Here is a 25,544-nt window from a genome sequence, read left to right as displayed (position 1 = left end):
AGGATATATGGGGTGTTATAACCAAAGAAATAGGGCAATATAATGTAAGAGTTGCATACATTATTTCTGCAAGATAGTGAGGGCAAAGTATTGTTGCGGGGCGTAAAGCCACGTGGCATTCATTAACTTGGCTAAACATTACCGACCCCTTTTCGCACGGCTAGTAACAATTGTTTTTTATACGTATGCATCGAGTCAGTTTGTTTCTAAGTTCTTCTTAAGAGCCCATCAACGTGCTCACTAGCGCCGCTGGTAAATAATTGAGATTATTTAAATGTTACGATAGATATTTAAAAAAGGAGGCCGCTACGTACTGTATTTTGTATTTAGGTACCTTTTGAATACATCGTTAAATTTAAATGATCACAATTATTTACCAGTGGCGCTAGTGAGCACGTTGATGGGCTCATAATACGCCACAAATATATGGCGGTTGGCGAGCGTGCTCCTGAGTCCAAACGTGAGTTTCGTGGTCCTAGAGTGTATTCCTGTTTGTCCCCGCCGAGCATAGATAGGAACAGGTGTTTTGAAATAAATCTTTCCCATGTGTCCTCGCCTCATGTACGGCAGAGCGGTTACGTGGAGCGGGGACCGATGGGAATACAACGGCCCTCGGGTAAAAGATGTGCTTTTCAATAAAATGTCATTATCGCCTCCTGGATTCGACGGAGGCAACGCCAAACACTAAACATGAAATGCCATTGCGAAATTTAATCCTTCTTCAGAATCAAATTTTAATAATGCCTGCAAGGTAATATCCCTTAATGCAACTAATGCAAGTCATGTAACCGCATCCATCCTAGCATCAAAGGAACGGCAAGTAATATCATAACCGACCGAATTCAATTTTAATATTGTGATTGTATAGCAGTAAAAGATTGAATTTTGATATGTTCGCATGCGAAGCCATTCAGAGCGCTTCGTGGATCCAATTCTGTTTTAACAATGTTAAAAGGTTTTGATATTGACAACCGCTCACGATAAGTGGTCCTCGCGCGCGAGCGTCATAAAATCGTGTCATTATATTGGTATCGCTCACTTTTATTTGTGCGTCTGAGATGCAATGAGGCCAAATCGAACTTTTATTTCGATACAATAATGTCATTTTGTTATCATTTGCCCATGCGTCTCACTTGAGCCAATCATGTAAGTACGAGTGTACGACCAAGTAGGAGCGAAATGCACGCGGGTATCATATAAAAAAGAACACCATTTTATAATCAAAATGTAAGTTTAAAATGGTCTTACTGTGAGCCGTGTCAAGGTCTTATTATCACAACATCAAAACCGTAACAAATTGAATCAGAATCAGCCTCCATTGCCATTCAAAGTCCTTCAGGCGTGCTGTGCAGCGGACTCGGAGTATGATTTAATTCAGTTCTTGTACGAGTGTTTTGATTATGGTTCTGGGGATTATGGGGCTGAATGAAAGCGCGAATTGGGGTGATTTAAGGTATTGAAATTCATTCATCGTCCTCGCGCTGTCCCGGCATCTTGCCACGGCTCATGGGAGCCTGGGGTCCGCTTGGCAACTAATCCCGAGAATTGGCGTAGGCACTAGTTTTTACAAAAGCGACAGCCATCTGACCTTCCAACTCAGAAGGTAATAAACTAGGCATTATTGGGATTAGTCTGGTTTCCTTACGATGTTTTCCTTCACCGAAGGTATTGAGGTTTATTCACAGAAAGAATAAGGAAGACTTCGCTGGACTTTAACGGTTGGAAATTTCAGTTGGCAACGCCTATTAGCAGATTACGGCCGGAATGTGGTCGTTAGGTTATTAATATACTTAGGGAAGTTAAACCAAAGCAATTTTGTGAGCAGGTTCGGTAGCTAGATAGTTTTTTTTGTTTGTCGTTCCGTCTTTTGGAAATTGTTCAAAATAGTGGAAACTGACATAAAGGACTTAATCAAAGAAATAAGTTTTTTTTTTTATATTTAGATTATTTAAGCTCATCGCGCGGTCTACAGCTATATATAGAGCCAATAGTATATAGAGTAGTTGTAAATCCCGAAATTAGCTATTCATTTACTTTTATTCAGTGTATATTAGCGTTTAAAATAGCCAAAATCGCAATCGCTCCGTTGTAATTACTTGGACCGAATGCAATGGACTGGCGGCAAATTGATCTCTTGCTCTTATTTATGCACGTTCTCATACGGTTATCGTCAAATACCTATTAACCTCTTTAATTGTAATATCGTAAATTAATGAAATACTGTCTTTTGTCCACGACTTCGTCTGCGTGGATAAGGATGATTACTTTTCGGGGCCTCAAGCTACATTAGCTATTATATTCATCTACATTGGCTGTGAAGACCGACTGACAGACAGAGTTAATAATTTCGCATATTAATACTAAGTAAGGATTAAGGAAGGAAAATCATAACTCACATAAGTAAGTACGTAATGTCAATAATAAATATCTCAATTTTACATAAAAACTCGTTTGTACAGCAACGGCAGACATGTCGTGCAATTTCTATTGTTTTTCGAGCACAATGAAGTGCTCTCCGCTAAAATAGGAGTTGGTTGGAGTTAGCATATGAATAAAGTGGACAAAGGACCCTTCTGTCCAGCGCGAGCTTTCATTAATTGTGTTAGCCGCGATAGGGTTGAGGCTTTTCAAATGTCCGTGCCACTATAATTAAAAGAAAACTTGTAAAACATTTTCGATAATCTAACATGCTTAATTTGCATAATTAAATATTATAATAAGAGCGGATAGTGCCGGAAATACAATTGGATACCGTTTTAAACTAAAATAGATGTCATATACCAAAGAAAAAGTGACCAAGCCTCGGATCCCCGAGAGACCTCCACGAAGAGGACTTCGTCAATCGAGGAGTCCTGCGACCTAACTCCTACTCAACATCAAACGTTTCATAGAATTCCTTCAGGAGTTAGGCTAGCAGAACCAGCCTACCCCCCATCACGCAAAATAGGCGCCAGTCGAGTTGCGGATAATCACCCAAACTACAATATAATATAAGCCCTCTAATAGCGGATTCGAGCCGTCGTCTTTAGCTTTCGCGGCTAACGCCTTGGACCTCTAAGCTATCCGACCATCGTTTTATTAGGCAGGCGTTCGATTTTTTATCACATAGTCCAATCCAAGTCCATTTAAATCGTCACTTTCACCTTATAGCCTACTTAAGTTAATTGATTCTATATTTTATATTCCACCAACTCTCAGCACTCTGCGTGCATCCCATGATACGGGCAAGGGCAGCAACCGTTCAGTGTAACCCATTACTTGTCAGTATTTCATAATTTGTCAAAAGGGACTCGACGTGTTGTCTTCGGCTCCAATCACGCCTCCCAAATGTCTGAAACACCAATGCTCATTTTGAGTTTCGTTCGTCAAAACGTTCCGCTTGGCACGCTGTCTCTTAATCCCATACTAAATGAGACTTAACGCAAACGCGTACGTCACGTTTCGAAATCGAATAAATTTACACTAGGGGCTCTGAAATGTATGAAATTATCCGGATTTGGATCAAGATCCGCGGACCTTCCCATACATTTCAGATCCGTTGTCCGAGCTCTAAATTTTTTTTTAATACATATTAGAAATCATTTATTAATACCGGGACATTACCAGGATATATACATCTAAACTTCCTTTTTGGCAAACTCCTGTTAATACCGACATCCATTGTCTACCATTTTGCATAACGGGATAGTGACGATAGATAGATGCAAACAATAGGATAGTTGCACAAAGCACAGGTTCGGCTCCATTGTAACGAATTAATTAATAAAATAAGGGTGGGAGGACCTTTTGTCCAATCTATGGATGGATCAGATCTCATTAACCAGTCATTGTGAGATGGAACAAAGGCTTGACCGGGGCTGGCAATGTCGCGAAGTCATCCTTGACCGTGCATGCCTGTAGCTTTAAATTAGTGTTATGTTAACGGCGCCAATCATGGGACATTTAAGAAAAAATTCACCGACATGTATTTATTGTATGTATTGTATACTCCAAATTTACCGCTTTATGCTTTAAAACTTGAATGTCCAACTCGTCCTTTATGTTTGCTATGTATTTAATGAAAGCTACTTCAATAGCTTTCAATATTATTAACCAATTAAAACTATGGTTTTTTGCTCCAGTCATGGGATGTATGGCGCAATTAATATTCAAACTAACAAACATCAATGAAAAATTAAACTTAAGTAGCTCTTTGGCTCTTGTTTATGGTAAAATGTTGCCAGCGATTAAAAACTGATTGTAAATACTTGTTTTACGGTGTAGCCGCCGTGCAGGTCAGGATATCGACGACTTAAATAAAACTTCGATTTATAATGAAGTGAAGTATAATTTTCCCAAAGGTACTGGTTTACAAGGGTTCTTGCCAAAACGGTTCAATGTAGAAAATAGGTGTTGATAGTATGGAGGATGATGAAAGAGTGATTTGTCATATTTGATTTGATCAGTACAAAAGGTTTAGATTTAAATGCTTCCAATTGGCCGCGATACAGATTATGTGGAGCACTCCTATTGGTGCTTTTAAAAAGCCTCCGAATACTAGCCGAACCCGACGGCTGCGTTTAGCTACTGCATTGATTTTTATATAATATTAAGTTGCAGTCGCAACATACGGGATTTGTCTATACCATCGCATTACTGGTGCCTGTTCCATTATAGGGATGTTTACTATAACCGTATTTCATTAACAGTACGAATTGACTCGGACCACGCTAAGTTTGCACAATATTGGCAATAAGAATACATATATACTTGTCTTTATTAGCTCCATATTTGTAGCACTTGGCATGAAAACTTAGCATGGTCCGATTTTATGATGGTTGCACTCGTCTACGTGATAGCGCAATAATGTCAATTTCCGTCTCTTCCAATCGCGCGGGTTAATCACGTGATTAACTCTTTGTACCCGCAGGTTAGATAATGTGGTATACAATAATATCGTGGATTGCGCTTTTATCTATACTACTCATCGAGATGATTTTAAAAAACCCAAACTTTTCTTTGTTTAATCGCAGAGCACCCAATTCATGCATTTATTAACTTATAGAAACGGGACTTAATCGCGTATTCTTTTTAAATTTACTTCCCACGTTCGAGGACGGCGTTGTCCCCGTAGTCTCGGAGAAGACTGGCTAATGTTGAAACCAATATCTTCTAGCCACGCAAACTACCCGCACTTCGTCTTAATAAATAATTTAATAAATAACTTGAACGTTTTGCGAACTAGGGATGTTACTCTGTCGACACTGTCCTATACATACATATATATTATACTACTCTTTGGTCGACACACAACACTAACGATATTCGATTTTTCGACTGTCGATATTCGTTTCTGTTACATATACTAATGACTGGATTCCATGTGTATGAGATCCCCAAACCCTCGTCCCGATTGAAATTGCAATGTTTTTTTTATTTCAATGGCTTCTATAAGTTAATTATATGTAAAAATCGTGAAAGTTTAAATCATTGTTATTCATACCTACCTAATTTTTTGTTAGGCCATTTGTTCAACCAGAAACTGACATTTTAGGTACTGGCAGATCATTATCTATAACAAATTCAGATTAAATTCATAACCTGCACGGCGTGGCATGGGCGTTTTCTAAAATAAATACTTATTGACAACTTGATTCTACCAAATTTGGACATTCTTGGGCTCATTCCACTCAAAATCGACACATCAACATCAGCATCCTACCATTAAAAAAGGATGTCCCAAAATGTCCGTTCCGTTTTACGTGGTTCCGTCACATTTAAAAATTGAAAAAAAAAACTTGTATATGCGTGACTTAGTGGAAACTACCATTTTCATACAAATATTTGGGACATTTATTTAGCATCAAGATTGTATGTATTTATTGTATGTATGTAATACTATGTATATACTTTATTGTACATATAAATAAAAACACGAGAAACACAGTTACAGAGTAAATTAAATACAACAAAGGCTGACTTATCCCTATATGGGATCTGTTTCACTTAACCTTTGAACCAGTAAATTAGTATAGGTAGAACAAAAGTAACGATGAATGAATGACATACAAAAACAAAAGTGTACAATCACTAAAATTTATGAAATACAAGTTTTGCTAATATGCTAGGGAATCTAGTGATTCCAAGTTGAAAGAAACCAAACCGCCAGGATCTGTGAGAATCAGGTCTTCAATGTTTTTTTTAGACAAAGCTAACTGACAAGTGGTAACGCAATAACGTGGAATACTGTCAGTTATCCGTAAATAAATTAAACGGCCCGATTCGAAGAATGTGATACGATAACGATAAGTTCTGGCTTAGATAAGTTCTCATTTAGATATCGTTTGTATGTCGTAGGTATAATTGACAGAAGCAGCTTGATTAGGGCAACCAATGTCACTTTGACGTTAGAAACATCGTAGATACATCTTATTGGGATCACAGCGGAATCGAAATAAACGTCAATTTTGACATGTCGTTTAGTTATCGATCTTTTAAAGATATTTCCAAGATCTTAAACTCCGTTTGGGTCACGTCTGTATTCCTCGCAAAAATTAGGGTGCGGGACAGCTCTTTATGCGAGTGCGGTCTTGACGAAGGAACTTCGGATCACATTTTCTTTTCTTGCAACAGACTTAACCGCTCGTTATATGATGCATTACCGAATAATATCCCGCGGCCTATCAATTTTCAAACGCTTCTAGTTCTCATGGATCCTCCCATCACTAGAATTCTTCTTAAACACATACAAGAAAATAATATAAAACTTTAACGGCTCTACATTTTCTAGTAAAATCATCTTATGTCTATTGTCCATTTCTTATCTCTCCTTATGTTGGTATGCCTTCTAATTGTCAAAACTGTTACCTTTCCCGCTCTTTTTCTAATAAACTGTACATGTCCTGTGTTGTCTGTGATGTCCATAACAATAAATGTTTTTTGTTTTAGGTACCTACCATAAGTCCTTTTACCAAACCAAAATTTATCATACACCGAACATGCTTATCGTGCTATGTACGTCTTAAAACGTCGTCATTGGCAAAATCCCTCCTGCCAAAACACAAGAGGGGAAAGCCAGGGAAAAAAAAATAGATCTTAAACGTGTCTTGATCATTCTTCGAATCGGGCAGATACTATAACTAACATTTTATCTAATTGTTATTACTAATTTACCATCACAATACATCTCCAATTCATATGTATGTCACATTTAAGCTCAATCGCACTCCAACAAGTGGTCGTAATGATGTATGTTGAGAGCTCCATACAATAATTTGCATCATCATATACTTTCGGAGGAGTGACAATAGTTATTTGTTTTACAAGGGGGCAAAGTTGTTATTTAACCGTTCGTACTAATATTGATACCCGAGCAAGCGAAAGATCCCAAAATTGAACCACGAGCGTAACGAGTGGTTCGAGAAGTGGAATTTTGAGCGTTGCGAGGGTTTCAAGGCACGAGGGTTAAATAAACTTTGCCTCAGAGTGAAACACAAATTTTTTCACCACACCAATGCGAGGAAAATTCTAACCATGAGATACCAAAAAAATCAAATCTAAAAGGTCGTAATAAAAAAATATCTTTCAAAATCATCATTTAAAAGTCAATTCTACCAGCTTACATAAAGAAATAACTCAAAATTTGCATCATTATTTTGCCCCACATGTGGATAAAATGCAACTTTCTCATTAGTTTTTGAACAATCAAGAGGACCTTTACTAGTTGGTGTGGTGAAAACATATTTTTCGAGTTTAGCCGGCCCGCATCTGACAAATCCAGATCGAAATCGGAAACTGTTAGGTATTACAATCAGAATACGCCTTAAGTGATAAGTAATGATGCTTATATGTGTATATAGCTTTGTATAATAGTGTCATACCACACATTAAGCTTATATTATAAAGAGGTCATTGACCTTGTTCGTAGAGCTTCGTAGACAGCGCTACGAGATGCTACGTGAGCGAGGCGATTTAGTTAAATTATTTATTGAAGTGAATAGGCTCTTCTCATACTGACATTTTTATTGCTCGTATATGTGCCAGTTAAGATGTATGTACATTATTTTCAACATTATGGTAGCTAGTAAAATTCAAAGTATTCAAACTTCTACCAACATTCAACTAGAGCGTTTTTTTCACAAACTATTACTACAAAAGCCACCTTGGCCTTCAGTTTTCGTGAGATAAGCTTTAAATGACCAAAACGATATATCCTAGGATAATATCTAAGCTTGTATAAGCGAATAATTACACACACAGCTACACAGAGTACTAATCGCAAAAACAGTATTGCATGAATGAATGGGTGAATGTGACTTAAACGAACGATATTAAACAAAAAAACTAAAAACCTTGAAGAAACTTTTTGATATCTGTACCCCTAGTGTAAATTTTATCGACATCATAACGTGACGAACGCGTTTGCGTTAAGTCTCATTTTGTATAGGATTTTGAGTTTCCAAAACGTCCCGCTTGGCGCGCTCTTTCTAAATCCAATACAAAATGAGACTAAACGCAAACGCGTACGTCACGTTTCAAAATCGAATTTATTTACACTAGGGGTACTGTACGAAAAAAGAATACTATAATCTGGCAAACACAACTTGTCAGTCAGTAAGAACCAGGAAAACTATACTCATCCATTTCTTTTGGGTGCTAGTACAAGCGTAAGATAAAGACAGTATGATTATCTCTATGTTTGAAATGAGACAGTACTGGGCCAAAGTATAATTTCAAAATCTCGCTATCATTACATGATTTTGTTGTTGTGTGCGTGACTTCAACTCTTGTATAGCAATCTTTTGGTGTTTGAAAGATGAAATCATAACTTACATCAGTTAAAGGGTTATTTCAGTAGACCTACTACCTAATGGCCGGCTTGAAAAATATGTAAATATTGTACGCCTTTTATTAATGTTCATCGCATCTTAATGGTTTTCCATCAAGATTTTTATCATAATGTTAAGGTCGTGTATTGTATACATACATAATTTCTGCACTTTAGTGGTATCTCTAGCTGATTATTCAACGTGAATTAAAAATGTAGATCTAATATAGATTAATCAAAATTTTAACCTGTCGAAAATAAAAAAGAATTGATTAAGTATACAAATTTACCCAAACCTACGAACTATCTAACCCGCGCCGAAATGAAAAAGATTTTTTCACAATAGTCTCCGGAGTCGGACAATAGATGGCGTTTGATCTTGATAGCGATATGGCAACACTGTCACAATGGCGCCGGCTGGAGCCGGTAATGGCGCGATTGTACTGTTGGCACAATGCTTTCAGATGTCACCTCGACAATGCGAGCTCGATATCAGCCACTGTGCTCAGCCAAACTGCCGAATCTAATGAAAACATCGATATGTCTCGATAGGGGAGCCAAAATTGCGTCGTGTAGGAGTTTAATTCTCGGTAAAACACTTTTACCTTCATTCCACGTCTTTTTATGCCCTGTTTGGTCCTGCCTGCAAAATTAATGATCCTGATCGAATCTCGTCAAAGGTGGTAATAGGAATATACTCTTTTACACAACACTATGAGTAGGGTCTAGTGTAGGCTGCGGTTTTCTATATGGTACTTCCCCAGTTGGGTTTGGCTCTAGAATCTGGAATGACATCCGCTGTACCCTATAATACAAAGCAAGATGACATTCAGATTGCCCATACCTCTCTTTTGGGTATAGACTGAGAAGAAGAAATGAGTCCAAAGATTATGTTGACTAAAGTCAAACAGAACAAGGCAACAATTTCTCAGCTCTGTAGAAAACTATAAATGCAAATGACTCATCATTCATTTGTTAGAAGCTGAATAATAAGCGATTGATGAAATCGTCCGACTGCCTGTGACAATTCGCACTCAAATACGGCGCAACAACAATAGTCTATACCACCACTATACTTAGACCCCCTCCCCTCCTTTTAATTTGAAAGAGCGTAGGCGTTAAAGGAGTTTTCAGCAGAATTCTAAAAGCTCTTTCTAGGTTGGTCGCGTCTACCCAACTATTCAGTGCTGTGCTATTCAACTCGTGATGGATCACAATTTCAGTCAACGTTGTATGAAAACAAATGATGTAGTCATATAATGGAAAGCCGATGGTTCATGAGAGGACACAGTTGCTATATTATTTGTCTTTGACACAATAGAGTTGTCTGGCTGACGAGCTGCTCATTTCACCTTTGTACGTAACAACGTGAAATAAGTTCAGTCAAAAGCATCAAATTTATGTCAAAATAAGATGTTTATCATACTGGCACCGCAACTAGATGTGTCGGTGCAACGATGTGCAAGCGAGACAGCTCCATAATACACATGCATTATGCCTCCATTGCGCTTTCTTGTTCGGACACCGTAGCCGTACGCGGTTGCTGCGATAGTGTTAGACTGCCTTATTTGAGAAGGCTTGATTATTTTGATTTTTTTTTTGGCTAAGTAATAAGTTAAATGTAGTATGTTTATTTTTTATAGTTGCCCAATTTCACAGTAGATGTCGCTGTTCAGTCGGCTACTTCACGCTATTTAGATATTTCTACAGCCCCTTACAAGAAAAAATTGGTTTCAGAATGAATGAGTATTAAGATATCAAGTGAAGTGTTACATTGCATAAGGTAGGAAGTGCGGTACAGTGTAGTAACTGTACCCCTAGTGTAAATAAATTCGATTTCCAAACGTGACGTACGCGTTTGCGTTTAGTCTCATTTTGTATTGGATTTCGAAAGAGCGCGCCAAGCGGGACGTTTTGGAACCTCAAAATCCTATACAAAATGAGACTTAACGCAAACGCGTTCGTCACGTTATGATGTCGATCAAAGTTACACTAGGGGTACTGAACAGTGGTGACTTTGGCACACCAACCTTGTAAGTAGAAAAAGGCGCGAATTCAAAATTTGTATGGGACATCGATTCTTCGTGCTACATTTTTCAAATTTACTATTTTGCTGCCTTTTTCTACTGACAAAGATGGCTTGCCAAAGTATAGTAGCTGAGTAACTTTGAGGTACCAGAGGCAAGTGAGTTCATGGGTTGGTTCCGAAAAACTCAAAATTCAGCAGCAGCATTGCGATAAAAAAACCGGTCAAGTGCGAGTTCGTATAATAAATAATAATAAATAAAATAATAAATATTATAGGACATTATTACACAAATTGACTAAGTCCCACAGTAAGCCCATTAGGGCTTGTGTTGAGGGTACTTAGACAACGATATATATAATATATAAATATTTATAAATACTTAAATACATAGAAAACATCCATGACTCAGGAACAAATATCCATGCTCATCACACGAATAAATGCCCTTACCAGGATTTGAACCCGGGACCATCAGCTTCGTAGGCAGGGTCACTACCCACTAGGCCAAACCGGTCGTCAAACCGGTCGTATACCTCGCGCACCGAGGGTTCCGTACAAACTTTCAATTTTCTCATGTAACTATAATCACGAAAGACTTGACCAGAAGTATACTATTAGCATAATTGTGTACAGCACCATCTATTGGCGAATTGGCTAACTAATTTGTGCGATCTGTATGTATGTTGGTTTTTCAGGGATAATTATTTATCATGTGAACCGATTTAAATAATTTTTGTTTTATTTGGAAGATGGAGCCTTTAGTGTAATCTCATAGGATTTTCATCTATAATAAACACCCGCAAACGGGATTAAATTACAAATTAAATTAAAAAATGTTTTTTGTTAATTAGTTTTTTTTTTATCAAGATAGAGGTCTGATCTTTATTTTTCTTGTAATCTTTATGATAATGTTATTATTAAGTAAAAAAATCATAATTTTTTATTCGTAAACTTCGGAGACAAGGGGGGATGGTATTTTTATCCTTCATAAGTAAATTATTTTCACTATGAAAAAATAAAAATAAATGTTTTATAATGTTCAATTTGAGCTCTTTCAAATGATACCCCACTTGCCCTAGTAACTAGACTTTGAAATGTTGCCCCCTCTTTATATTGAGAATTTTATTATACACTTCCAATATGTCTGGGTTAGCGTTGTTCATTACTATTCCAAATTTCAAATCGATAGCTTAAGTACTTTTCGAGATATTTAGCAATGTGACGGACGGACAGAGTCGCACCATACGTTTGGACCTTTTTGGTACGGAACTCTAAAAATGTTAATTAGTTATATTCTAAACTTGATGTAAATGATAGCCTCTGGCGTCGTCAATATGTTTGATCGCGCGTTCGCGCGAGTGAAATTCTCGATAATCGCGTAGTCGCGTTGTATTAGGACGACGCCTCTACATATCGATCACGCTTATTTAGTGCGAGAGCAATCTGTAAGGAATGAAATATTAGGCATATATTAACACTTGATTTAAATAATAGCCTCTGGCGTCGTCAATATGTTTGATCGCGCGTTCGCGCGAGTGAAATTCGCGATAATCGCGTAGTCGCGTTGTATTAGGACGACGCCTCTACATATCGATCACGCTTATTTAGTGCGAGAGCAATCTGTAAGGAATGAAATATTAGGTATATATTAACACTTGATTTAAATAATAGCCTCTGGCGTCGTCAATATGTTTGATCGCGCGTTCGCGCGAGTGAAATTCGCGATAATCGCGTAGTCGCGTTGTATTAGGACGACGCCTCTACATATCGATCACGCTTATTTAGTGCGAGAGCAATCTGTAAGGAATGAAATATTAGGTATATATTAACACTTGAATTAAATAATAGCCTCTGGCGTCGTCAATATGTCTGATCGCGCGTTCGCGCGAGTAAAATTCGCGCGAACTTGCGATAATCGCGTAGTCGCGTTGTCGCGTAGACGCCTCTGCATATCGATCACGCTTATTTAATGCGAGAGCAATCTTTAAGGAATGAAATATTAGATCGATAACACATTTTAAAAATCTGAATGCCTCTTTATTCAGTTTTTGCAAAACGTTCTTGTTCACGCCCTAACTTTTATTCATCTAAATTAGAAAACGTTTAGATATTTTACCAACGTTGTCAAACGAGCAGTATTTTTCGAAAAAGGACAGATTATAATGATATAACTACAGATTTCGTGTCAGGACTATTTGACAGATATAATCTGAGAGTTGAGTGATGAATCTGTACGAGGAGTCCAGGAGGCCTACCGCGAACCACGTTCGACGTGTTGCCTCTCTGTCGCACTTGTAAATTCGTACGTAAGCGTGATAGGGAGGTAGCACGTCTAACGTGGTTCGCGGTAGGATCTCGGGAGACTTGCCAGTCTAAAATATTTCGCCCAACGCAAAATATTTATTTTATCAGCACTCGAACGCATGTATTGTAAATAATTTAAATGACAAATCAAACTGTTGACCGACTGTGAAGTCAGTTTTTTCTATTAAAGATTATTTTTAAAATGTTTGAAGTCGCCCGGACTCTACGCATAACACGTATATCCCGACAGGGTCGGTAACGCGCATGTGGCACCCTGGATTTGCCAGCATATTCGCGAGCTGTATCATAGAAAGTGAAAGATTATTCTTTTGTTATTGTAAAAACCTCAATTATGTTCAACAGACACGGACTCATCTCCAAAACGCCCTTAAGTTACCGCCAAGTTCATGCAACAGTAATGTAGTCTAATGAGCCCGCGACACAATGACTGCTAATTCCCGATCCATGTTACCCCATTGTTCCCGTGTTGACAGATTTTCCTATTCTCCACCGAACAATGCTTATGTAATAATGTGACATTATATGTATTTAGATAGATATTATGCTTAGACTATTATTAGTCCTCAATTAGAAACTGCGGTAGCCGAGTGGTTAGGAAGTGGGAGTTCAAAACCTGTGGTCGGTTAAAATTTAAAAGACGGTGTGAATTTGTTTTGTGATATAGGTACGCCTACGTGCCCAGTTCACGATACACACACACAACCCAAGCACACAGGCACATATGGATACGCGGGAGCGTGCACACACACACTGAATGTCACATATCATATATCTTTCAATCGACCCAGTATTGGGTCTTTAAATCGTCACGCCACTATCATAATTATCATGATCAACATATTATAGGAATCTCAAGAACTGAACCTAATAAAACTGAACTTTGCAGAAATCCATATTAACTATTTTTGTTTTTATTACTGTACTTACAACCATAAAAATGCCCTAATACTTAATTTATAATGTCGTGACCGCTCGCAATTTTGGCAGGTAAATCTTTCAAACACTGATTGCCAATCAATTATTGTCACTCGTATCAGTAACATTCTTATATCACATATCTATCGAACCCTTATCTCGCCACTGGATAATCTAATCGTCCTGTCGACACGGTCATAATAGTTTCCCCAAGACATCATCATCTAATCACATCATCAAGAATCATCTAATTTCTGGAAATCCTAAGAACTCATGAACTTGCAACTATAAAAAACCGGCCATATTCAATTTAAAATGGTTCTTGTTTAGATGTTTCATCCGAATCAGAACACATTGGCGTCACGCCTCGCAATTTTTGCAGGTAAATTTTTCAAACACTGATTAGGTACCAAATTATTTTACCCTATGTGCTAATTGTCACAACACATGGCATGCCCGAGCCTACCCGTATCAGTTACATTATTATGTCACATATCTATCGAACCCTTATCTCGCCACTGGGTCATCGAGTCGTCCTGTCGACACGATCATAATTGTTTCCCCATCACATTAATCTTCTACGCCGCATAGCTCAAGCGTTGTTGCCTTTTGGATTTGTGTGATTTATTGATTTCGGGTTATTTGGATGGAAATGAACATTTAGTATAAAATTATTGACATTTTGTATCAGTATTCCAGTGAATACCACCAATTTTCAAAAAAACACTTGAAACAAACTAAACTTGGACAACAAAACTTAAACAGTAAAACGTAAAACTTAAATTAGGTTGTAGTTTTAATTTTGTTAAGGTTTAGCATTAAGGCATTAATTATCTAACCTATGTAAAAAAATATTTTACGTTAAATTATATTTTGGCTGGTGCTCAGTGAAAAAAATATATACTTAATGATAACCTGTAGATAATATAAGGATTTGCATAAAACAAAAAACCTAGACTACAAACATCTATTGCTTTTAGTTTTAGTTGCAACCAGTACAAGTATTATCTATGGATTTATACCTCATTCTTCAGGTAACACCTCCCAAAATCACAATGGGGCAAAACTACCTAAATACCTACCTATCTTTGGAAAGAAAAAGCTACATTAAGCTCAAGTACCTAGTAACACAATACCCACGTCGTAACAGAGTTATGATTTTATCCCCGCATTGTATTAGAAACTCTACCTTTTCTATTGTCAAGAAGGAAAATGTTACAAAAATGTGTAACCGGATACGTCCCTTGTTTGTCCCCTAAAATGTGTCCAACGCAAATTGAGTGTTTGCTCTGCACTTCATTTCGAAAGCTTCGCCCTCGGTAGTGCAGTCAGTGGCTCTTACATGGTACTGAACTGACTACTGGTGTTGTCTTCTGAATTAAATGCGAATGACGCTGACGTTAGCCCATACGTATACCGAGACATATGACTGGGGCTTGTTTCGGCTTGTAGTCAATAGGCGGGTCCAAACAGAGCGAACATACGACCGCGCCGCCTCGGTCGAGGCACGTCTACACTAGCCGTTTTGTGCGCGAGGACATTGCCTCGTGCGTATACTCGCTCTAGCTGTGTGGACCCGCCTAATGATTTATAACTCACAATCACAATTGTTATAGGCGTTCCAAAATTACGCTCGCTACAGGTGCGCAATTACGCTCCCTACGGGTGTTCACGGAAGACCAGCGTTCGGTACTACTCCAGTAGGACCTGGCATTATGCTGAGTGTTTACCTTTTTCAGTGTAGTTACAGTGTACAAGTTAGTTTTAAGTTTTAAGATTTTTTTTGTTGCTTTTTCTCTGTATTTACTGTACAACTGTGTACTTAAACTGAAATAGTAGTAGTAGTAGTAATGATACTCTATTCTATTCTAAAATTAAAGCGCTTACCTTGTGAAAAATTGTACAAGTTACCTTTAGTCGCCGCTGGGTAAGCGAGAAATGTGGACGTCCTAACGAGCTCCCGCACACCGAAAGAGAAAGGGAGAAGCTTATGCTTATGTCACACTTGTTGACAAAAATAGATAGAACGCAATAATTTAAAAAAATAACAGATTTCTTCGTAGGTATAGAAATAAATATGGAAGTATTTTTGTGCTCCTCAAGTACGTGTATAACCTATTTATAGTTATATAAAATCATTGCTTGTAGTACATACCATGTTCTAACAACAACCCACTAAACTGACTAAGAGACTATGGAAAAACTTCGTTTTATCACAACTATCAGGCCAATTCGGACGTGCACTGAGATCTAACCGATATTAGAATGATATTGGTGACATTATTTGAATCATATCAGTTAGCTGCCATTCGCGCGGGCGTCTCGCGTCCACTTATACTTGTGCGGACAAATTTGAGCGAAATGTATTCGAATATCGGATTAATGTCAGTGCACGTCTGAATATATTTATTTATTTTATTGGTATTTAGGATAATAACAGCCCTAAATATAACTTAACATAGAAATGCTTACATAAAAGAAGGCCAATGACAGTCATCCATTAAATTGCAATATGTAACAAAGTAAAATAAAAAAAAATTAAAAACAACGAAAATATGCAATATACTACACACAAATGCTCGAAATCTTAAAAATACATACCGGTCGTAAAATATGTACTTAATTAATAATCGAGTTTAATTTACTTTTGGCAAAAGACCATAAAATTTGCATTAGTTACAAGTCAGACATCAACAAGAATTTCACAAAAAATATCCAAATAAATACCTGAACGCTAGTATTTGAACTGAAGTTTTATTAATGGTAGAATTAGTAAGAAATAAAAATTTAAACATTTAGAAAGAACCTCCTTTAAAAAACCTATAACAAATTGTATTGCATTTCCTTAGTACCCATCAACACATAGCTTGAAGAAGTTATGATATGCCTACTTAGATATTATTATTACAAGATATGAGTACTTATTTTTTTTATTTTACGAACGAATTAGAACAAGTGGCAAAAATAATACAAAACAGATTTTATGTTATCCCTGAATTGGCCTGAAGGTTTAAAAATCTCCCGATAATGTGTATTTATATATTTATTTATACGCGAAATTCCAACAGCTGTAAAAGATACATTAAAGTTTTATATAGTAATACATAGCCAATAATTTTCACAGACATCTACCAACCGCAGTTCGTTTTAAGCATTCAATTCAAAATAATCCTCTCCTTATAGTTACGTAGAACTTTATTCTTATTCAAAGGCGGTCTAGCCGTAGTTTCCTAATGTGTAATGGTTTCGGCATGACAATGGAGGACTGCAATCCTGCCGCTCGAGCGCGCGCATTCACTGGTCACCTCGGCTCGTGCGGGCCCTTTATGTCGGGGCAACTTTGTGCCCTCTTTGTGCGCTGATACGGAGTTAAAAATAGCGTGTGGGTGATGGAAATTTCGATGTCTTTGACGCGGAAGCCGAAGATACGTTCAAGATTCAGAATAAAAGGTATCGATATTTTCTTGTTAGTCTGTACATTGGTACATACCTTACCTACAATTAATATTCTTATCGGAAAATACAAAAACCAATTAGATGAGTCGGTAATATAATTTGCAAAAGTAGTCTGAATCAAAACGGAAAGATTTACTTACTCATCATCTTCCTCGCGTTGTCCCGGCATTTTACCACGGCTCTTGGAGCCTGGAATCCCATTGCCAACTAATCCCAAGAATTGGCAGAGTCACTAGTTTTTACGAAAGCGACTGCCATCTTCCCTTCCAACCCAGAGGGTAAACTAGGCCTTATTGGGATTCATCCGGTTTCCTCACGATGCGATGCTTTCCCGCACCGAAAAGCAACATTTGATATTTAATGGTATTTCGTACATAAGTTCCGAAAAACTCATTGGTCACGAGCCGTCTTTTGAGCCCGCGACCTCCGGATTGCAAGTAGTATGCTCTTACCTCTAGGCCACTCAACAGCAAAACGGAAAGATTTACTACGAACATATAAAAATGCAGGCGTCTATATCGATTTGTGATTTGATAAAAAAAACGATTATGTTGACCCGAGTTAGAGCTGTAAGAGAGATTTTCCAGTTGCTAACTGTGATTTGAATTTAAAAATGTCAAATTTATCAGACCTTAAATCTCAAAGTTTTGAATAGCTTTTCAATGTATTTTATGAAAAGCATTCAACATCCGCAGCACTACGAGTATGTTTATCCTTTAATCCTTTGTGATCGAATAAACAGCGTCAAGCGATAACTTTTCCATCCGTGGTGATATGAATAGAGACCGCATGCGTCGCTCCATAGAATACCGCACGCGAGTCCGCGGCAAAGTTCTTTTGTCACGATTATCGGGGAAAATCCGATCCAGGGAAGTGTGGCGGGCTTTCAACAGAGGCAAACTGCATTATGAGGTATCTGTACTATTCACTATTGTAGCCGTGCCATAATCTAGCCTGCGTGGAACGGAACGACCAACTTCAATGCACGTCTAGCAAGACGCGACGCGACGCTCGTTATGAATTGATTCAATCTCAGTTTGTAGCGTATTGAAAACAAAACCACTGTAACAATATTCAGAGGAGATATGTGACGAAGAAACGATAAATAGTCACGCGGGGTGAATGGATGAAAAACGAACAATGGGAAACATATTCGCGGACGCTTCATTAAGTACGCGGCGATAATACTTATAGACAAGTTCGCAACTTCATTCTCCAGATTATAGCGATCCATTGAAAATATCCATAAAAGTCGAACATTAACCGAAACAATGGAGGGAGGGCTAGGGTATTAGGTGCTTGCGCTGCTATTGAGCAACTTTTGTTCCATTGTATTGTCCACCAGGCCTCCCTCCCAGGGCTAGTACAAAGACATAGACCGAAATTCATCAGCAACGCGATTGTTTGCTACATAAAGGATGGCATTGTCGACAAATAAGACATCGCAACACAATGTAGATGTCATTATTAGAACAGTAGCTCTATCATATCAGAGTGCATGATAATAGCGGACTTGGTAATGGCCGGATTAATTACATTATATTGATGTTTGCGGTAATTAGATGGATGTATGTGGGTGTTGACGCGATAATTCGGTTGTTGTTACCAACTATAACATAACTGCTTTGTTCCATTTAGGATGGCGTGTTACTAGCCAAGCACATAACGTATATAATACGTTTAATTGCGGAGAAGGATTGTAGTTTGGTATTTAGAGATAGTACGATTTGATATTCCTTGATTGAAATAATGTTAGAGTACCTACCAAAGAGTAATAGGTTTAGTAGTGAGTAATGATAAGTACGTTTAAACAGGTCAAAGAATGCCTGATTGATAAATATTATTCGTGTAAAAAAACGTATAGAACATACATCCCTTGTTCATCAGTCGGGTCTCAAGACATAAAATGGCGGCTTAAAGATGTGGTAAAGTAATTCCCTATTACAATAGGGAACTTTCTTATTTGGACATTTAGCTCCCGGCCGGCAATTGCCGCTGCCACTCACTTGCGGTTACAAGTGGATGTAAACAATGCACTTATTTTTAAATGTTTTGTTGCAAGTTTGTTAAAATCTTAAGGTTGTCTAGAAGACATCGCTCTTTAGCGATAAGGCCGCCTTTTGTTTACCTCTGTCTTTATGTATTATGTGTGTTTCCTTGTCAATTTATTTTGAGTTTGTGCAATAAAGAAGATTTGTATCTTTATTGTGCTTGATCTACTATTTGTTGTTGTTATTGCATCTTGCCAACCAGTAGACACACTTTATTAATACAATTATCAAGGCTTTTTAATAATCACAACTTCCCCGCAACCAATTCTGATCGCAATTGAATTCTTAAATTTAAACCATGTAGGTCACACTCGGAACAATCGGAACTCCAAATCACATGATCTGATAAGATATACTAAGCCCATTCAGAATATGAAAACCGTGTGATATCAACTCCTTACGCTCCTAATTTAGGCATAGTAAAATATCATTATCATTTCCCTGCACAAAGATCATAAAGCAAAAGTAAAGCGATGTTAATCTAGTGAGTCGATAACAGTGAACCCCGCGGGCATGCCTAATCTACATCGCGTGCCATTCAGAACTATTGTGCCCAAGCTATTGTCTAACCCGATCGATGGAAAAGACACTGGCCCATTTCCAGAAAGAAACACTGTGTCGATCTTGGACGTTGGAAGTTTGCTGTTTGACTTTGTTTTAACTTCTGCTTAAGAGTAAGTCCTGTATGTATTTATGTACTTTTATGAAAATGTGTATGTATATAGGTATAAATAAGGTGCTAAAAAATTTGTTACCAATATTTTACAACTGATAATACTCGGCCCGTGGAGTATATTTAAGTATGAAACATTATAGACTTTTTTTAGAAAATCTGAAAATAAATTGCTACATGAAAACCCTGTTAATGAGGTAATTAAATGAGACATCACTGAACAGATTCTAGAACTTCCTGGCCACGTCACGTTGATAAATCAAATGATACATTGATAATCACAGTTAAGACAATCGTTGACATGACAGAAAGTGTTAAACATCTTTTCAGTTAAATGCACATGTGACTATTTTTAGATAGAATTATATATTATTATTTTTTCGGTAAATGAAAACAAAGAAAATATATTAAAAGTTTTCTTAATTTATATTTAAAGTTAATTGTATTAATGTAAAGTGCCATATCCTAAAATATCGGTATCTACTTTGTTAGCACACGGTTAGCACCTTATATTGCGTATAATTTTCTGAGACCCCATTATTGTGCACAATTTATTATACCCATTCCACAATTTATTCCTATCTTATATTGAGGAACGAAGGGTTCCAAGTTAACAAAAGAAAAAACTGCTTAGGTTTTACGAGGTATTATAATTTCCAAAGTTTTTTTTTTAATTATTAATGTTTCAAAACTAAAACATAACTTGGCTATTCATTTTCTTTTAAAGAAATAGTAGAATTTTAAAGTACGATTCCTGCCGAACGGGCGAGCTGAGTCGGAGCGCTTTTCACATTTGTACGACTACAAGTCGGTCGGCTGCTCGCGGACTCGGACGGCTCCGGATGGATTCTATCGCTTCTGCATAGCTTCTGCCATACATAATGTATAGGCAAATTGAAAATGCGCTCCGGAGCGGACCAATTCCAGCCGATCGGTGGGAATCGTACATTAATGGCAAGCTACACACACACAACAAATGAAACTAAATTAAATTCTGCTACTTACTCGTAAATTAAAAATTGACACATGTCAAACTTCTTATTGGTAGCTTGCTTAATTATATCTAACTACATGTTAGTAAAAACAATGTGCACTGGTTAAAAAAGAGCATAGGTAGTTATAAAGCTAATAAAACATCTGCACACAATGCAACAATGCAGTGTCAACATCATCCCTACCGGGTGCCCCGCTGTATGAGAAATCACATTAACTTAATATGGCTATGAATAATAGCTGTATTAAATGTGCCAGCGGGATTCCACTACTGATTTGATTTTTTTAATCAAAGGGCTTGAAATTGACAATAAGGATTAGCCATTGTCATTGACCGAGTGAAGCGAAGGTCTCCGTTTCAGCTTGGGCAAACTGCTTTCGTTCTCTTGAGGTCGCAATTCTCAACCGATTCTCGTGAAATTTTTGATGCAGATTCGATGTTTTTTTTGTTGATTCAGTTTTTGGAAATTTCTCAAAATGGTGGCGGATTCATACAATTTTTCAGTTTTTAGCTTTGCTCGCGAGGTCTACAGCTCACGGAACCACTAGTTAAAAACTAGATTCTTTAATAATATTCCTGTGTCTAATATATAGGATTTGCACATTCTTTATCTCTCGTACTTAAGCCAGTTCGTATCCAAAGACTTAGCTATTGTTTCATACTTGTAGAAGGTAGGTACTTACCTTGTTTTGGTTACCAACATTAATTTATAAGCGATTATCCAAAAACACGTCCTTTATGTTACTGTATTTTGCATCTTCCTCTTGGTTAAATATCTTGAAACTCAAAAATAAGTAATATTATTTGCGGTTATTCTATTCAAGTAATATGAGTGACCAAATCAAACAGTAATAACCTAATAACTTTGTAAATATTTTGAAAATACGCCAAAAAAAATGCGAATCCGGTTACATTAAATTATCCATTTCAGAGTCATTCAGTAATAAATTAACAAAGTCATATTCACTCATAAACTCATAAATTATAAAATATAGAGGAAAAAAAGCTAACGGCTTTGGTACTTTTAGATTTTAGCAGTGCATTCAACTCCGTGGATTTTGATGTACTTCTTGCTATCCTACGTAATTACAATCTGTCCCCCTTAACTATTTCTGGGTTTCGTGATTACCTATTTGGAAGGCGCCAGCGGGTCACAGTCGAGGATACTGTTTCCACGTGGTGTGAACTGACCGCGGGTGTCCCTCAAAGCACCGGGTTGTGACACCGTTGGTCGACTGCTTAGCACCACTTGCACCATCCCACTAACCCGGGTTTAACGGTCAAACCTGAAGTTACCATGGTTACCAGTACAATTTGACACTGAGTTAACTGGTTAAAACTGGAATTACCATTATTACTAGTACAAGTTGACACTGTAAAGGACGGTTTAACCGGGTAAAGAATGAAAGAATGTAATTCTATATTATTATAAAATCACACACAATTCTGACTGCGATGCAGTTCGCAACCCCGCAGTGTCAGGGAGCCGGCCGCGGAACCGTCAGAACTTGACACTCTTCGGCCAAAACTCCTCCTTGGTGAAGCTCGCTAAGTGTTCAGGCGGAACGCTCACCACACAGGAATAAAATTCACATCACCCCGGGTTAGTCGGAAGGTGCAAGTGACTCTTAGAGAGATAGCTGTGACTTCGATTTCAAAGACAAAATGCACGAGTTACCATAAAAATAAAAAAGCACTGAGTAGGTGTGCCTCTAACAAAATGTCAACCTCTTTTAAAACTTGAAATTGGTTAAAAATAACTTTCTATCGTCATTCCTTCTGTTCAACATTACGCTCAAAAGCTTTGAATGCCGAGCAATTTTTGGTTTCGTTCAGCAAAAAGTGCTGGCTCACTCCATGAGCTTCAAGCGTATTACCCTACCTATCTACCAACGCGTTGGAATAACTGAGAGATATATTAATATTCTTTCTTTTGAGACGCTCCCCTTCCTCCATAAGCACGTTTTTAGGGTTTTATACCAGTGCCTTATGATGCTTAGGTACTAGTATTATTGAATTTTATTTTATTTTATTTAAGGGAAATTTGTAATTTCTATAATACTCCACTATAATATTTATTTAAACTTTATTGCACAAATTAACAAAAAAGAGTACTTATGGCGGCCTTAACTCCTTGAGGCATTATCTACTAGTCAACCATTGGGTTAAATAGAAACAGTTAGGTGCAGGATCGTAAAGAGTTGATATGGAAATAGACACAAATCGACACTGTTATGATACTAGACTTACGCAAATACCGATACCGCACCGAAATACCAATTCCGCATTGCCATGTTTCGAAACATCTTTATCTATTATCCCCGTTATCACGGTTACATCCTAATCCTGGGAGCCTCACCACAGTGCGAAACTTTGACCCACTATATTAGGTAATATTAGCCCAAAGACTCAGTTGCATCAACAATTACGACCAGGACTGGTGTAAATTAAATTTTTACAAAAAAGAGGTTGAGGTTGTATCTGGGCTGTAATAGTATATAGTCTGTTCGGAAAGAGATGAGTCGTGGAATGTATTGGGCCCCATACATTCCACGACTCTTCTCTTTCCGCACAGACTCTAAAACGGTGTAGAATACAGGTAAAGTTGCACCTATGTGCTATGCTGTAGTCTGTGTGGTATCACAACGCTGTAACTGCTCGATTTGCCCTAGTCCACTGCGCTGTCGGCTCGTGAATTGACCCCTACCCTAAGGTCGTGATCCTATTGTGGCACGCTTGGCGTTACGCGGGCGGTCAGCCGCTTTAGCCAGTTAATAATGGCGTAAGAATTACAGAACAAACGAATGTTAACTTACTTCAAAGTCCATGCATACCATTTAAATAACACTAGTAGTTCACCCCGAACAGACCTTGCGGTTCGCCAAAAACTCTAACTACTCTAATCTCTCTAAACTTTATAGACATGTGTTTGAATAAGAATAAAAGATGTGGAAATTCAAAATATTAAGCGGCCTTTACTTTAAGATCAGTTATCAATTTTGGTCAAGATCAGACCGCCGCGCACGTATAAATTTACGCAGCGGTTCGAGCGAGATAGATGACAGGGCGTGCTACTCTCGCGTAGTGCGGGAAGATAATCCTGGATTGCTGCATTCTCAACTACGCGGTTTATGTATCCGATGATTGAGAGCGAGGTGGAAGATGTGCTATCGAAATCGCTAGAAGTGCAACTCCAGACTTGTTAAAAACAGAAAGACAGGTAATTTGGAATTGAATCAAGACACCTCACAAGTAGCTTTTGGGCCTTCCAGGGCCCTTCTAGCTCCATAAACCCTTGATCGAGATTGCTCATAATATAATGAATGAAATATAATGCCCTCACTACACGTTTACCTAAGTCCAATAATTAAGTAGAACACATTAACTTAAGTTATTGTCCATCAAACAACCTTCTGATAGTTCAGCTTAAAAACATCGAAATGCCGGGACGGGACGTGCCCCAACCAGCTATGTGTTCCAAGTTGAATATAAGAACTTCGCTTTGCTTCGCTCGCTCGTTCGATTATTTCTTTCCAGTACATAGAAAAATGGTGTTCCGGACATTTGGGGAACCTGCACGGAGTATTTTATGAACTGTAAGGGGTATACCGAGCAGACGCTGCCCTTGTCCCTGTTATGGGACGTAGGCAGTGCAGAGGCCAGGGTGAAAGCACTCTTGAGAATTGATGCATCTAAGTAGGTACTGGGCTATTGGGTGAAAGCGAAGAACTAAATACTGGGCTTGACGCCTGCCCTGCCTAATAATTTATTAAAATAAGGAGACAATAACATATTTAAGTGCGCAATATACTTACACGTGTTTGATTTGAAATGTACTTACATAAGCTGAATTAAGTTTTTTCATACTACTTGTAAAAACATTCTAGGAACGGAAAGAAAGGTTCTTTTCAGTTCAGTTGTTCAAAGGAAGACTGCGAAGTTCTTGTTGTTGTTAAAGTTAATAATAAAGCAGCAATATGTATTCATCGGTCATTGCAAACAATTAGCGACTACCTACCTAGCGAAGTCCGATAAACTCATAAAATTTCGTTTATCAAAAAACAGACGACCATTCTTTCGAAAGTTCTGTTTTATTGCTGTCCTGAGCAAAAGTTGAAAGTTGAAAGGAATCAACAGCTTTGTAAGGATTACTGGGTTGAGAAAAGATTGTCTTTAATCCAAAAATCACACAAAAACAACAAAATCCTTTTTTATATGTTCGTTCAGGTGACTTCATTGTGACATACATTTATATTATAGTGATACAAAAATTCGTCAAAAACGCAATAGTTATT

The 25,544-nt window shown here is 37.7% G+C and overlaps 1 protein-coding gene across 1 annotated transcript in view; it reads right to left on the bottom strand.

Moving 5' to 3' along the window:
* The window catches only part of LOC133517631 (uncharacterized), a 394,272-nt gene that overhangs the window by 352,070 nt on the left and 16,658 nt on the right, over positions 1–25,544 (bottom strand). The window lies entirely within an intron of this gene.

Source organism: Cydia pomonella, chromosome 5 (assembly GCF_033807575.1).
Source record: "Cydia pomonella isolate Wapato2018A chromosome 5, ilCydPomo1, whole genome shotgun sequence".
Classification (NCBI taxonomy): Eukaryota; Metazoa; Arthropoda; class Insecta; order Lepidoptera; family Tortricidae; genus Cydia; species Cydia pomonella.
Note: the sequence above shows the minus strand (reverse complement) of the source record. Positions and strands in the feature narration are given on the sequence as shown.